The sequence below is a fragment of the Aythya marila genome, assembly GCF_965140915.1.
Source record: "Aythya marila genome assembly, chromosome: Z".
NCBI classification, from domain to species: domain Eukaryota; kingdom Metazoa; phylum Chordata; class Aves; order Anseriformes; family Anatidae; genus Aythya; species Aythya marila.
The window spans coordinates 24563092-24574954 of NC_139080.1; positions in this window are offsets into that span (position 1 = coordinate 24563092).

Here is an 11863-nt window from a genome sequence, read left to right on the forward strand (position 1 = left end):
AGGAAACAGTCTCAAGTTGCACCAGGGAAGGTTTAGAGTGGACATTAGGAAGAATGTATTCACAGAGAAAGTGGTCAAACATTGGAAAAGGCTGCCCAAGGAAGTGGTGGAGTCCCCTTCCCTGGAGTTATTTATAGGATGTGTGGATGGAACATTATGGGACATGGCTTAGCGTTGGAACTTGGCAGGTCAGGTTGGTGGTTGAACTTGATGATCTTGAAGGTCTTTGCCAACCCAGATGGTTCTATGATTCTGTGATTTTATGAACTTGTAGCTTCTTTGGTGGATCCTGTATCTGCCAGTTTCATTTGTGACACATGTTGGAAAAGTGTGTATAGAGCTTTCCTTCCCTGACAGAGAATACTCATCATGGCTGGTTTTACCTCTTCATTTGTCTCTCAGAACAAGAAGTACTTTTGTTAGTGCAGCTTATCAGTTAGTTTGAAACTATTTAGACAAGAAGTCATTTAAACAATTTTATTTCCAGGGGTTTAACAACAAACATAAAATGCATATTGATCCTTGGAGCAGATCTTACTTCTTTTTTATAAAAAGCAGCTCAATTTATTGTAGTGAGGGTCCCAAAACTGATGACTCAAGGTGCTCAAGATGCAGTCTCACCAGTGCTGCATCCAAGGGGACAATCCCTGCCCTAGGCCTGCTGGCCACACCATTTCTGGTGCAGGCCAGGAGGCCGTTGGCCCTCTTAGCCAGCTGGGCTCCAGCTGGCTCACATCAGCCGGCTGTCAACCAGCACCCCCAGCTCCTTTTCTGCCAGGTAACTTTCCAACCACCTGCCCCAAGCCTGTACCACTACAAGGGGTTGTTATGCCCCAAGTGCAGCACCCAGCAGTTAGCCCTGCTGAATGCCACACAACTGGATGCAGCCCACTCACCTAGCCTGTCCAGATCCTTCTGCAGTCTTCCCAGCCTTAACCAGATAAACACTCCTGCACAGCTTGGTGTGCTGTTAGTATTTCTAGGTTAAACAGGTAGTGATTTAGGACAAGACTGTGGTCTAGCCTGCTTGCTTGTGTGAGAAATGTAAAAGGATTTAGGATGGTTTCCTTATTCATGTTTTTTGCTAGTACATGAGTAGATGCAGGTGGTAGTGGCAGATGGGAAGAATAAGAGGACTATGGATGTTTGATGATGTGGTTCCCAGCCTGTTGGTGGAAATAATAGCTCTGTAATGTTCCAGTTGTGTAGGTTGTGTCAGGGTCACAATTGTCTTCTGCTTCATGAAAAAAAAATAATTCATAAGCAGAGATGGAAATGGACTTTCCCCCAAAATGAGAGAAAATTTCTAGAGACCTAGATCCTTCGGTGACATCATGGTTCATGCTCTCTTAGCAAAGTAAATTGTGCTCAGTGCAAATCATGTCTACATTGGTCTGAGACCTCCAGGGACTTGACCTATCCTGAGCAGAGGAAGGATTTTAGAGGAAGCTTTTATGTTGTTCTGAGGTGTTTCACCTACCAGCTCTCCTTTGGTCTGTTCCCCATCTCAGTGTGGCATAGACGTCACATCCCAACTGTCCAACTATAGCAGGCCTTTACTGACTATGGACTTCTATACAAGGAAAATTATTTCTGTAGTGGTGATTCTTCCTGGAACCACATAAACATGTTGTAGTGGCAAAGAAACATACACTACTGAGTAATGAGACTGCACTGTGGATTATCATCACTTGCTTTTCTGTTAGTGCATTCAGAAAGAAAGATGTTAAATACTGATATACAAGTGAAAAAACAATGGAGAGTTGGTTATGATCAGCATTTGGCTCTACAGTCATTATACTGTGGAATGGAAGGATGCAGGTATTTGAGGAAAAATAACTAAAGAACAAAATTTTCCAGATGAATTATGGTGCTTCCTTGGAGGGAGTGTTTTCCCATCAACACTGAGGGATTCAGAATTGTTTCTATCATTTCAAGTGCAGAAGGGTTATTTAATTGTTGAGAAGTCTCCAAATACATCATCCTGACAGGATGCTTCAGCCGATCTATCAGCTGGCTAATATCAGGTGTCTGGGGACATGTTCATTTTCCTAAAATAATTTCTTAGGCATCTAAGCTTTCACTGGGAAGTTTGAATATATTCTCCTGTCCTTAGCACACCTAATTTAAAGAAATTGTCCAAGATTTTGTTTTCATCCTTTTCTATAGTACCTTAGAATATGTATGCTACATTTTCTGCTCTGTTCTGTCACTGCAGCTTTTAAAGTCCCCAGTCACAATCAGTAACAGGCGCTATCCCAAAACATATCAAAACAGTCCTGAATTAACTCACAGGACTCCCAGTGCTGAGAGGCCGTTTGTACAGGCAGATATTTGTGCCAGCAGTAAGATTCTTGCAGGACTGCGTCCTTAGACAACAAGTAATATATCAAGTAGAATAAAATAAAGGAACCAGTGAAATATAAACAGTCTTACCATATATTTGTTTCTATTGTTAATATGGATAGATGGAGATGTTCATGGAATCTAAAGGACTACATTTTTGGCTACAGCATGGCAAGCTGCTTTATGTATGAGCTGTATGTAATTATATTGAGAACAAACTTTGCTTCGAGAACATTTTTGGCTCCACTCTGCAATAACACAAAGGGCCTTTGTTTTGCTCTCAGCAGAGTTATTTATGTATTACAAAGGACTTACTAAAGGACACTTTCATCTGATGGTATTCATCCACTAACTCACATTTAAATATTGTGAGTTATGTTCATACAGACCATAATTACTAATATGATCAACTAGACAAAGATCTCTGAAACTAGAAATGGATTTGATCTATAGAATCAGACCTGGAACAGCAGTGCAGAGTGGGGTTTGAGATCCAGGGCTTTGAATCAGCCAGAATGGAAAATGTGACAAGAGGCTTTGCATAATTCACATCAATTATAATCATCTTCAGTTGAATTGAAAATAAGGCTTTTGGTCTCTTAAATGGAAAAAAGGTCGCAGAGGAGAGAGGGACTAACTAGCTGTGGGGAAGAAAGGAATCATGGGGTAAAACGGGTGTGTGAGTATCTGCCAAAAACTTACAAGACCTTAGGAAGCTGGATAGAGGGGACTGCACTTTTCCCTGGCTCACCTAAAATTGTCATTACATTAAAGGATTACTTACAGAACTACTGCTTCCCCAAAATTATTCCTGCCTGACTAGCAGGACTTGTGAAACATCTAACTACAGCTGTCTGTTTTACTTCAAATAAAGCATGACCATGAAAAAGCTCTTTAGGGCCCCATTCAGCCCACTTATTCTCAGTACAAACCTTTGGTTTTGCCACTGCTGAGGTATCCAGGCTTAGGAGTGCACACAACAATTCAGAACACTGCTTCTGCAAGGCTGAAAGACCCTACAGCACCGACGGAGGAGGCATTTATGATAGTGAAGTTAATTTTGTGAATCAGTCTGAATGTAGCTCTGATTCTTTCTTTTAATTTGGTTTCCCATCTGTGTTCAGTAGTTATTTGCCTGGCTGGATTCTTGTAAAATCAAGCACTTTATAAGAGTACAGAGCAATGAGATGCTGCAAAAAGGGAGGTTATATAAATATAATCCAATTACATAAGCTTCTTCAGATGAATTGCACTTTCATTACCATAACCCTCTGCTACATCCTTGTTGTTTATTCATGCTATTAGTGGTTGAAGAGACTAGATGTTATTTCAGATGAGGAATCCCAGCCTTATTTTCTTTACTCGGTGAAGAATTTTGTTTTGAACATATGAACTGCTTGCAGGTCACATTGCCTCATTCTGTAGCTGCAAACACTAAATGTTTCTAAACATAGGGCTTTCTGAAGAATTTCAGAATTTCTTTACTACAGCATTTCCCTCTGTGCCATTTCCAGGATCAACTATGACCTCTAGCTATAATCTAACTCAAAGTTCATTGTCATTCTATGGGAAATGACAACGAACACTGGAGGGAAGAAAGTGCATGTGCTAGGCTTAGTAAGTAAGTAGACCAACAAGGCATCATGATTAGCTCTGTTTACAGGCTATTCCCTGACATCATACTATTCTTGATTTAGTTATTAACTAAAAGTTGTGGATTCTAAGCAGGTCCTTACTGTTCTCAGTGATTGATGGCATTGTTCCATTGTTTCTTTTAGAAACCAGTGAGGGGCAGCAGGTTTTCACATGGAAAATATTACTGTCTTTCATGTTTAAGGAAATACGGAGCTGTGAGTATCGCACACTTTATTATTGTAATGAATTCCATGCATCACCTCATTGAAGATTATAACAAATATGTCACTGTATGCTCCTGTAAATGAAAGCGATTTTTTGCTGTTTTGTAGAAGCTTGATGTACATGTTCTCTATAGCTGGGGGAAAAAAAAAAAAAAAAAATGTCCTAACAGATGTGTCTGCAAAGCTGTAGAGTGCCTGTAGGATTGGTTTCATAAGTAAATCTATCACATGCACAGCACATATTGAGGCACTACTTTTAGAAATGAGGCCAGAATATTAGGATAAAAGAATGAGAAGAGCTTTGATTTATTAGCTGCAACTAGCTAGCTGAGTAACTGAATAGTCAGTGTTACTCAGAAATCTCTTTGTGCTTCAGAGAAATAACTGCTTGTTAACCAGACACACTATTAATACAGGTACTATATCAGCCAGACTATTAAACGAAGCTGTAAACAGTAAAAATGTACCTTACAGTGAACACAACACATTCTTGCTTCTAGTGCCCCTACTGCGGTGGACTACATGCATGTGGTCTGTCTGTTGTCTTGATCCCAGCTACTCAGTTATGCCACAGGGAAGCGACCAGCCTGGAGGTCTGGAGCAAAGCATTTTGGTATGCCAGCCATTAATGCTCACCTGAGTGATAATGTGTGGCAATTAATAACCCAAGGGAATAATGATTTAAATCTGTATTTATTTATTTATTTATTTTGCTTCTGTTCATGAGAACAGAATAGCTAATCTGTTTTACAGAGAATTTCTCCATGGTTTCTTCATGAAGCTTTGAACCAGGGACCAAATCCTTGTTTGGCCAAACAATTTTCTGTATACCATTTGAAAATACATCTGGCAGTTGCCATTTGGACACACTCCTATCTCCTATCCTCAGCTGAAGACAACTTTCCTGCACAGCTTTTCAGTAACGTCTCAGTGTGTATATACAGTAAATATTTTGGTAGAAATTACAAGTGAAAATTAAAAGTCTAAATTGCTATGCTGTTAAACCCTGTGCAGCTGGTAATAATTCTATCCAGAATGAATGTAAGGAATAAATAGATCATAATTCTTTACTTGTAGTCCTATGCAGCCCTCTTTTCAAAGGCTTACATGACAAAACTGTTGATATTTTAATTTTCTAGTCAAAGGTAGCTGGAATATGAGTTCTTGTGGCCATGCCGTCACATCTTTGGAATGTTCTGTATTCCCACAACTGGGAAGAAGCTGGTAGCAAGAGTCACACATATCATCTTTGTGCTACCCAAGGATTGCTTAGTTTCCAGGCAAACACAACTAATCCAGTTTCCGTTCCTTTGTGCTGTCATATCAGTGTGAACAGAATGGAGCACATACACCTTCAGGTCCAAAAAACAAATGCAAATTGTCTTTCAGGTCAGTGGTGAAAATACTAATTATCTTTGAGTCCTGTCTGCCTCACACAACCAGCAGAACCAGTCATATTAAACACAGGTGTAGCAGTAGCAAAATAGGGTGGAATAACAAAGATTTGTCTGCGAAAACAATTCATAAATTAATAAAAGCATCAAGAAAGACAGTAAAAAGGTTTAAAGAATATGGCCTTGATTTGCTGCTCAGTCAGAGGTCTGTCTCACCAGGACAGCAGACAAAACCTGGCAAGTTCTAGCTTTGCAGAGAGCAGTGGCTACAGCGGATGTAGCACTGCATGCCTGTCAAGTCAGCTAATTTCTGCCCCATTGTGTGGTTGATACAGTGTTGAATACCATTTAATATTGCACACAGTATCTCTTTGCCTACATATTACTCATTGTACAGGACGAGCACACAGACAGAGTTAAGGATGACTGGTTAAATTTCTTAACTATTAAGAATTAAACTATGGAGAAAAATCTGCATTTAGTAATGCTTGGACTTCAGAGTAGTGCTAGAGGGGAGGGGAGGAGAAGGCAGAGTTTAGATATATTTTATGTTTTACACTTGTTAACTACCTTCTGTTTTCATGTTTTCTCCACTACCCTGTTTCATATAACTTAAAATATTTGTCTACATCATATTCCATTATTACATTCTCTAACATTTCAAAATAAGAGCCAGCCTGAGCATACTTGAAGTAAAACTCCATCTCTTTCCTCCTGGCAGGAAAATAAGAATGAAATGTTGCACAATCGGGTGCTTCATTATCTTCAACAGTTCTTGTGAAAAACAAACAAACAAACAATTCCTTGTTAAGTAACAAATACAGGTGTGATTAAGTCTGTTCTGAAGTTAGATATAAATAAAATGCTCTTCTGATTTCTGTGTATAAGCCTGAGAAGACATTTGACACTCCCCCATCCTGTAGCCATGCAGTGAGTCGCCAGGAGGCAGCATTTACATGTTTCAACAAGCCTCTGTGTTTAAATTGCAATACGATGACATCTCATCACACAGAAAAAAGAGTTTATGCAGGAACTAAAGGGTAAAAACCAAGATTTTAAAAAAGCTTTAGCTATAATAAGACATCTGTTCGGTTTTTTCATGAAGTTGTAGTACTGTGATTCTACTAAGAAAAGGTAATATCTTCCAGCAGGCCAACAAACAATAATAAAAAAATAAATAAATGCAAAGTTTCCTGCATACAAGCCTTTCTTCAACTTCTTTTCTTTCATAAGAAAAGAAACTTCTTTTCATCAGACTGGCAGATGGTCACTAATGGGGTCCCTCAAGGCTCCATTTTAGGGCCAGTCCTCTTCAATGTTTTTATAAATGATTTGGGTGTAGGACCAGAAGGTGTTTTGAGCAAATTTGCCGATGACACCAAACTTGGAGGAGTTGTAGACTCAGCTGAGGGTAGAAAGGCCTTGCAGAGAGATCTGGACAGATTGGAGAGCTGGGCGATCACCAACCACATGAAGTTTAGCAAGAGCAAGTGCCGGGTCCTGCACCTGGGACAGGGCAACCCTGGCTATACATACAGACTGGGCGATGAGATTCTGGAGAGCAGCCCCGCAGAGAGGGATCTGGGGGTTGTGGTTGACAGCAAGTTGAATATGAGCCAGCAGTGTGCCCTGGCAGCCAGGAGGGCCAACCATATCCTGGGGTGTATCAAGGATGGCACTGCTAGTCAGTCAAGGGAAGGAATTGTCCCACTCTAGTCTGCACTGGTGCAGCCTCATCTCGAGTAGTGTGTGCAGTTCTGGGCACCAAAGTACAAAAAGGACATGAAACGGTTGGAGAGTGTCCAGAGAAAGGCTATGAAGATGGTGAAGGGTTTAGAGGAGAAGACATATGAGGAGTGGCTGAGGTCACTTTGCCTGTTCAGCCTGGAAAAGAGGAGGCTGAGGGGAGACCTCATCATGGCCTACAGCTTCCTCATGAAGGGGAGTGGAAGGGCAGGTGCTGACCTATTCTCTGTAATCACCAGTGATAGGACCTGCAGGAATGGTGTTAAGCTGAGGCAAGGGAGGTTTATGCTGGACATCAGGAAGAGGTTCTTCACCGAGAGGGTGGTTGCACACTGGAACAGGCTCCTCAGGGATGTAGTCACAGCACCAAGCCCGTCAGATTTTAAGAAGTGTTTGGACTGTGCTCTCAGTCATATAGTTTGAATTTCTGGGGACACCTGTGTGGAACCAGGAGTTGGACTGGTTGATCCCTGTGGGTCCCTTCCATCATGGGACATTCTTTGATTCTATAATTATACTGTAACTATATATAATGCATAATATACAGAAACATATAACTTTTTTTTGGAAACAATTACATTCTACTAATGTGCTGATCACTGATCAAGGAAATGAGTTGGCAATTAGAGGAGTCATTTGTATGACAACAATTATATCCAGTTTCATGAAATGCAAAAACAATATCACAGTCTTTACTTCAGTCCTTTGGTATTTGAGCAAAATTCCTCTATTAGAGAGATTAAAAAAAAAAAAAAAAAAAGCAGTTCCAGAGATTCAGCAACTTTAATGATATTGCATCAGCAAATGTGTATGGATTTAGCTTTTGCTTATCAGAAATTTAGCTTTGGATTACTATGTAGGTAGGCTTTTAGTAGTACCACTGTTTGTAATTAGCATTTTCAGTGCAACGGAATTTGTCTGATCTTTTAAAAATGTCTAAAAACTGCACCACACTCAGGATAAGTAACAGCAAGCTATTAAGTAGTTACAACCTGACATTCTAATGCATGAGGGTCCCTAAAGCTAAAAGGGACCATAAAGTATTGGGAGAAGTACAGCTATGGCAAATCAGCCTATGGAACTATCTATGGAACCCAAGATATGAGGTTCATCTTTGGTGGAGAACCATCAACAGGATATGTGGGACTTGGGATAAGGTAGGTAGATCAAAGAATAAGAATGTTCTTCCTTCTACACTCCACTGCACACCTTTTGCAGAAAATATTTCCCTTCCTTCCCAGTGTAAAAGAACACTGCTGCTTGACTGAGATAATAGTACAGTCTTTTTATTCTCGATCTTCCATGTGTCAAACTCTCCTGCTTTTGTTCTTTGGCTGAAAATACACCTGCTGTAAAGCTTATTACCCTGACTGCTAAAAGGCAATGACTGGCATACTGGGCTGAACAGGTTTGGTCTCTGGATTTGCAAGCAGATAAATTGCAAAGTAGGGTTTATTCATTTTTCACCATTTTCCTATTGTATTTCAGTTGCCAGTTGGTCTCTTTTTTCCATTGCATTGAAATGACGGCATGCAAATGTTTGCAAATGAATGCTACAAAACACTTCTGAACCACCAGTTGATAACTGGTAATGCCTGTAAAGCATCTTTTGCTCAATGCATATTTGCTATTGCTCTGTTAGTCATGAGATAGAATTATGCTTCTTCTCTGTATTCCACATACTCACTTCTTGAACTTGCTGTGAAATTCTTTTGTTAGCTACTACCCTCTGCTCTGAATGCCTCAAGTCTTGTTACCCAGAATTTGTTTTTCTTTTCAGTTTCGCAACATTATTGGATATAGAAGCTCTGAGGTGAAGTTGACCAAAATATATTGAATTTTATCTTCTGATTCCTAAATTTGGGATGTAATTGATTACTGTCTGTCTCAGGATCTGATCATCCACTGTTAACCAAACTGATTATCATAATTCCATAGAACTGCATGTAGATGGAGCTCTGTAACCTCTCTCTTTACAAAACTTATAGCAGAAAACATCTGTCCATAAACACGTCAATAAGTGGAACATAAAGAAAAGGTAATACAGAAGAATTTTTTATAATAAAGTGAGATACTAAAAGTATATTTTATGAAAATATTCTGCTCATCCTATTTCATTAGTATCTATACCTAGAATAATTTAAGACATTGGAGGATGAAATTAGATTATTTATGTTAGATATTTTATAAAGTCAATACAGTAGAACAAGACAGATATATGAATTGACCTTTTTCAATGCTTAGATAAAAACTGTCACTGAACTTACCACTGCATTTGAGGATATAATTGAAATAAGAAGGCATGAGGCACAAACTGCTTTTGGAAGAACTCTGTGGTACATGGAGATTTCTGTTTCAGTAGGATTCCTATCAAACTCTCCTCAAAAAGCAAAAGGAAAAAAGTGTTTTCCATGATTTTGTATCTTACTCCAGAATATCCTACATTACAAAAGAAAGTCTTTGCTTTCCTGCAGTTATAAATCAAGCAGTGATAAATCAAGCCAACCAACAAGATGGATGAAGAGATGTGATTGTAAAACTCATTTTTTTAAGCCATCAAACATTCTTTGCATGGGATTCCTGAAAAAAATTGGAGCTCACCAAAAATGTAGTTCTCTTCTCTGTGAAGCACAGTGAGCTTGTAGAAAGTTTCCAAAGCTTATTTATTGTTCAAATCCCTCTTGTCCTTACATTCATCCTAGTTAGGAAAGGTTTGTTCTTTACATAGCAAAGACTTTGTATTTTCACTTCTGGACCTAAACTTCCAAAGTTCAGGTCATTTCACTTCTGCTTCCACATGAAAAATGCTAAGACCTAGGAAGATCTGGTAAAAGATCTGATGGAGATGATCTCTGGATTTGTGATGAATCACAGACATGGAAGCCACAGAGAAAGAATGAAGAAGCAGAAGAGAGAATAAAGTGTTGCATTCTCTCTTCTCAATCAGAAGAGAGAAAGAAGGAATGTGTATTAATCAATTGTATAAAAGGCTTCAGGGAAGACAAAGGGAATAAATTCTTCATTTCTACAATGATCTGGAAAGAAATGGATTAAAATTCCATCATGGTGTATTCAAATTATATCAAGGAGTATTCAGATTAATCATAGAATCACAGAATGGTTGAGCTTGGAAGAGACCTCTGGAGATCATCTAGTCCAACACCGCTACTCAAGCGGGGTCACCAAATTAAGAACAATTTCAAGACAAAGGAAGTAACCACATTGGGTGGGGTTGGCACAGGGTCTCTATGGTTAGGTGCATTTCCAAACAGTTGATACAAATGCATCCTATGAACAGCTGATCCTGCCTTAGGGTACTAAATAGAGCCTGTGGCTGCCTAAAGCCGCTTTCATTTCTAACTGTCAAAGTTTGCAGACAGGCTTCCTAGGGAAACAAATTTCCTAGGATTGTGTTGTTGGTCCATCTTATTTCCTTAACTAGTCATATAATAAAGCATTAGAAAGCTTTAAAAAATCTAACAGCTCCTTAACTTCTCACTCAGATGTTACACAGAAAGAAATGGGAAATAAAACTTTGTTGGCTTTTCTGCATGATTTTTGTTTATGTTTGGTTTTTGTTTGTTTTCCTGTAGAGTTTGGGGGTTATACAGTGATCAATAAAGCACCTGGTCAATTTCTTTCTAAGCCCAGTTTGAGATAACAACCAAACAGGTATCATGCACCTTTACACTCGGGCCAGGTCCCCTTTTGAATGTTTTTTTTAACTCCTCAATGTTTCTCATCATCAGTATTAGTTATTAAAATTTGGTCCTTTTAAAAATGGGTGTCTAAAAGTAAGTCCTTAAAATAATATTTGATTATTATCTTAAATGTTATGGTTCTTAAATGTTGTGTATTGTCAAGTCATAGAATCACAGAATCATAGAATATCCCAAGATGGAAAGGACCCACAGGGATCATCCAGTCCAACTCCTGGTTCCACACAGGTGTCCCCAGAAATTCAGACTATATGACTGAGAGCACAGTCCAAACACTTCTTAAAATCTGACGGGCTTGGTGCTGTGACTACATCCCTGAGGAGCCTGTTCCAGTGTGCAACCACCCTCTCGGTGAAGAACCTCTTCCTGATGTCTAGCCTGAACCCCATCACAGCTTGACTCCATTTCCTCAGATCATAGAATCATACAACCATTAATGTTGGAAAAGACCTTCAAGATCACCTAGTCCAACCATTGCTGGTCACCAGATAGAATAGACTCGCACCTGCCCCTCTGCTTCCCAACATGAGGAAGTTGTAGACTGTGATGAGGTCCCCCCCTCAGCCTCCTCTTTTCCAGGCTGAACAGGCAAAGTGACCTCAGCCGCTCCTTACACGTCTTCCCCTCTGGGCACTTCACCATCTTTGTAGCCCTCCTCTGGGCGCTCTCCAACAGTTTCACATCCTTTTTGTACTGGACACACTACTCGAGATGAGGCTGCACCAGTGCAGACTAGAGTGGGACAATTCCTTCCCTTGACTGACTAGCAGTGCCACCCTTGATACACCCCAGGATATGG